Below are 4,852 nucleotides of genomic sequence, written 5' to 3' on the forward strand. Positions count from 1 at the left end.
GCCTTTCTCCTGATTAGGTAGCCGAGCACTACGGAGATCTCTCCATGCTATCAAGTAGGCCGCCTCCGCCATGGGCAGGAATATGGTGGCCATGGTGATAGCGGAGAGACATCTGTGGATGAACCTGGCAGACATCAGGAAGAAAGAAAAGTTTTTTTTTCATGATGCTCAGGTTTCATCTTCTGAACGTTTTGGTATTTCTGTTGAGACAGTGACCGAGAAGTTCAGGGAGATGAAGGCATGCTCCTCTGATTCTTCATTCCACAAAGGTCCACGTATGAGCCCGAACAACATAGTCCTGGGTCCTGGCCTGTCTCGATCTGAGGACCAGAGACAGGCACAGAAGTCTAGTGCCGCGACTCACGCTCCTCCCAAACCTGCGGGCAGGGGTGAGAGGAATCGTGGGTCATGAGGAGGTAAGCAGAAGGGATGTGATCCAGATGAGGCAGCGATCTTGTCCGAATCAGAGCGATACCTAGGTATCTACTCATACCCATTGGGGATTTTTAACTTCTGCATTTATCCTCCCCTTCCTAATTCCCCTGTAACCACAAGCTCTCCACCTGATCGAGGTTAGGGGGAAACCTCTCACATAACAGCCTCCTATACTGGACCTATGATGTTTTTTGCTGGTTATATGTTCATAGCAACCACCTCATTGATGGTCCGGACTAAAAGGAAGCGCCCCTTGAGCGGGGCTCCAGCACAGGAGGGTGGGTGCAGTTTGAAGTTCCCTTGAAAGGGAACATCTCAGGTTATGAATGTAACCATGGTTCCCTGAGTAGGGAACGAGAGACTGCATCCTCTAGCTCCCTGCCATGCTTCGGATGCAAGCTTCACGCGAAAAAGTGAATGACGTGTTCTCGGCTAAATGTCTGTGCCAGATAATGGCAGAGAAACGTGATCCGGTCTGGAACTTGTAAACATTACCTGAACCACAGATTGAACTTGTGTGGGTTTATTCATTGCAAATCTGCCACTTATAAAGCCAAAAAGTAATTTGCTGAATCGAATCTATGTATTTTTATGTCAAAACTTTTATGTCAAACTTTTTCCTGAAACTTCATCATGACATGTGTTACTCTTCATTTAAATGAAAAAACAAAAACAAAAAAAACAATAGCTGGTGAAAAAAAAAAAAAAAAAAAAAATCACTTTTAGAAGATCTTTCGCAATGTTCCAGTTTTCTTTCATTTCTGACACTTAGAATGCTGTACTAGGTGAAAGCACTCCAAAAGTTTCTTATTCACACCAGTGGCATGACATTTCAGTGATAGTTGGTGAGAGTTTTAAAATGCCACACAATTAATGCAAGCTTTTCTGATTGCGAAACTAATGTTTGTTTTGAATCAAAATATAAAGTAGAAAGCACAAAGACATTTTTATGTCAAACATATGCATGTCGTGTGAAATAATAAATGAAAAATAGCCATAAACATCATTTGATGCGTGAAAACAGCGTGAAATAGTCACATAAATTATATGTTCATACATGAGAAAATGGTACCTCTTTCAGGATCAGTGAGCTGGAAAATGTTTGGCTGTTCAGGGTTTTCTGGAAGAACCACCATCCAACCTGTGAGCGTGATCTTTTTACATGGCCTGGATTTATACCCGAGACAAAAACGCAGAATTACAAAGAGGTTAAGCCAAGAACCTTGATTTCAAAAGAGTACTGAAATTTCCCCTAGTAGCTTGGTTGAAATAATTAAATCATTTTAATTAGCATAATCATAAGCAACACTTTTTTATTTTTAATATTAGACCATTTAAAGTCTGAATACTAGGTTAGACGTGACTATGTTATGGACTTAATACCAATCTTAATTTCTTTATTAACTATCAACTGGGGTAGTCAGACTTACATTTAGACCTCCAACAACGAAGACCTGGCCAAGACTGGCAGCACTACAAATGGTTTTGGACGTCATCATCTGTGGGGTATTTGGAGATAAAAATTCACATACACACACTCTGGGGACATCAGACACATATTTTACATCTTTCCCTTTCATGTCACACTTATGTTCTGTTCTTTTTAGTTCTCATGAACTTTTGTTGTTTTCATTCCTCATGTGTTCTGTGACCTAGTTTTTCCCTGTGTTTGATTATGTTAGTCAGTTGACCTGTGTCCTACTCATTAGTTGATCCTCCTCACCTGTCTGTCCCTCACTGTCTGGACCACTATCGTCAAAGATAACTTAGAATTAGCATACAGTTTAGGCTGGGGTTATGGTTCTGTTCTGGGGAACACTCACTGCCCATCCATGCAGCCTGCCTAGATAGGAGCAAGGAGAGCATAAATAACCTCCCTAGGGTAAACAGAACAGAACCAACGTTAATGATTAATGTAGAAGATATCATTAATGCCTCTTTTGCTATTTTCAAAAAGTTATTTTAACGCTGGTAATGGAGGCTTGAGCCGTTGATGGTTCGAATGCAGTTATTAATGAAGTTTTTATAAAGAGTGCGAGAGAGACAGAGACACAGAGAAAGAAAGAAAGAATTTGTGTGAATTAGGCTAACTCTGTGCATCTCACAGCACTATTACCTTGCTAGTGAGAAATGTATGCTAATTTTCATTAATTCAGCATTGCATTAGTTCAGTCAGGCCACATTAGTCACGCTTGCATTAGCCGACAGTCAGCTGTTCCTGACATGTACCAATCCAGTGTTGACACCTATCACATGTGGTCTATTTAAATTCCCATTCTTCAGCGTCTTTTCCATCGCATCGCTGCTTGCAATTAACTCCCTCCTCCAACCCCAACTCCACCAACTGAACCTGTAATTCGATCTAACTTTTTGTATTTATTTACAGTCACTTCATCGGAAGCATGTTTCGTTTACAACTCATGTAATGGTGAATTGTAATTATGTATGCATATAATGGTTCTGTTCTGTACCCCGGGGGGGTTTGTCTTGCTGCCCTCCCGGCTCTGTCCAAGCATGACTGCATGGACTGTCGTGTGGAGTGTTGCCCAGAACATAACCATACTGCCAACACTAACTCAAAAATCAGGCAATTTGATAATACCCAGAATATCAAAATCAGATATCAAAAACATTGTTCGGGAGGCAGACACACTCTTGCAGTTTAAATCTAGATTAAAGGGATAGCTCACCCAAAAATCAAAATTATGTCATTAATAACCCTAAAGTCGTTCCAAACGAGACATAATTTAGATTTTTGGGTGAACTATCCCTTTAACTATGCAAACTTAAACTTGTTTCAATAAGTTACTTATCAAACCTGCAGGTTTGAAAAAGACAAAGAGTAGTAGGTAAAAGCCTCAACAAACTAGAAATAAATCTAGATAAAATTTACAATACATTTCATGTTTATACTGACAATAAACTTAACTTTATAAAAATGAGTGATGTACAAACGCATCAAAGCCATATCTAATCTAATAAATTCATCCAAGTTAATATTGATTATAAGTGGGCTACAGTGCAAAAATTCTGGGTTATGTTTAACATTAAACATTTTACAGGTCAATTTACATGCACACGTACAGTGGGTTTTTTTCCCCTCCTTCAGCAGTGTCTTTCTTCGCAGGGGTGCTTCAATGGTTATACTGCTCAGAGAACTGCATTCATAGCTGGAAACTGCCCCTGGGGTGCTGGGGAAGCAGGAAAATCATTTTTTCCTCAGGTCATATAAAACATTAAGATCAATATGTCCTGCAGCAGAACAACTCTAGAATGTGATAAGGCTTTGTACAGTAAATCAAGAAGGAAACAAAGATAAGAAGATCAAAATAATTCTTTAAGAAAGACAACAGCATTAACTTCAGTTTTTAGGGACAAAAGTAAAAGCTATATTCCTACCTATAAATATAACTTCTACTTCTGGGAGAGTTACAGACTGGGACTCGCCAGTTTGGACCAAGTGTGGCATACATACGTCCTCTGAAAGTGGACAGGAAGAGGAATGTGTTTCTCATTTGTGTTAAGAAAACGAAAGCGTCACAAATAAATAAACATGTTAACAGCTGAGATTAAAACAGCAAATGTTGTTAATGTGTTATGATTTAATAATATGTATATATATATATATATATATATATATATATATATATATATATATATATACTAAATTCTGGAAAACAGAAATATAATGAATGCAATTCATTTTCTATTCTACTTTATAATCATGATTTATAAGTTGCCGTACCTCTCAACTGTACTTGATAATTCATCACTAAAAGAGCTCTCTCTACTACCTGCAGACAGACCGAAAAATATGAAGGTCAGGACAAAACAAAATCATTTTCTTTATCTTAAAATAAATTAATAAAAGGTGATGGCAGACACATTCCATGGTGAAGACGTCAAGTCTATCTAGAAATAAACCAACATGGTGTTTGCAAAGGACAATATGCCACTGAAATAACAAACTTTTGAACATTACTCATCTAGTGGAGAAAAATCATAACTACAAACAAGTTTCAACACAGCAGTCATATTTTATGGTGGTAAAAGAGAACACCTTTAAATTAGGACGCAGATATATTAACACATTAATCTTGTGTCAGTGGGACAAAGGCTGTGAGACTCTAAGAAGCTGTCGTCCAGTAGGCATCGTGTTCCCTTGTGGAAAAGAAGTGCACTTAGCTGCACTGAATATGTATTTGTAGTGTAATTCAGATGTTTAAAGTGTATTTCTACTTCCAGATTAATTAAAAGGGGGGTGAAATGCTATTTCATGCATACTGAGTTTTTTACACTGTTAAAGAGTTGGATTCCCATGCTAAACATGGGCAAAGTTTCAAAAATGAAGTTGTACGTTTGAAGGAGTATTTCTGTTCCAAAAATACTCCTTCCGGTTTGTCACAAGTTTCGGAAA

The 4,852-nt window shown here is 38.3% G+C and overlaps 1 long non-coding RNA gene across 1 annotated transcript; it reads right to left on the reverse strand.

Annotated features, from left to right (window-relative positions):
* Positions 1 to 3,567: 3,567 nt before the first annotated feature.
* On the reverse strand, positions 3,568 to 4,230 carry LOC127976274 (uncharacterized). The gene is made up of 3 exons (XR_008157762.1): positions 4,181 to 4,230; positions 3,835 to 3,915; positions 3,568 to 3,626 (listed from the first exon to the last, which is right to left on the reverse strand). It is a non-coding gene; the product is annotated as an uncharacterized LOC127976274 (long non-coding RNA).
* Positions 4,231 to 4,852: the final 622 nt, after the last annotated feature.

Source organism: Carassius gibelio, chromosome B17 (assembly GCF_023724105.1).
Source record: "Carassius gibelio isolate Cgi1373 ecotype wild population from Czech Republic chromosome B17, carGib1.2-hapl.c, whole genome shotgun sequence".
NCBI classification, from domain to species: Eukaryota; Metazoa; Chordata; class Actinopteri; order Cypriniformes; family Cyprinidae; genus Carassius; species Carassius gibelio.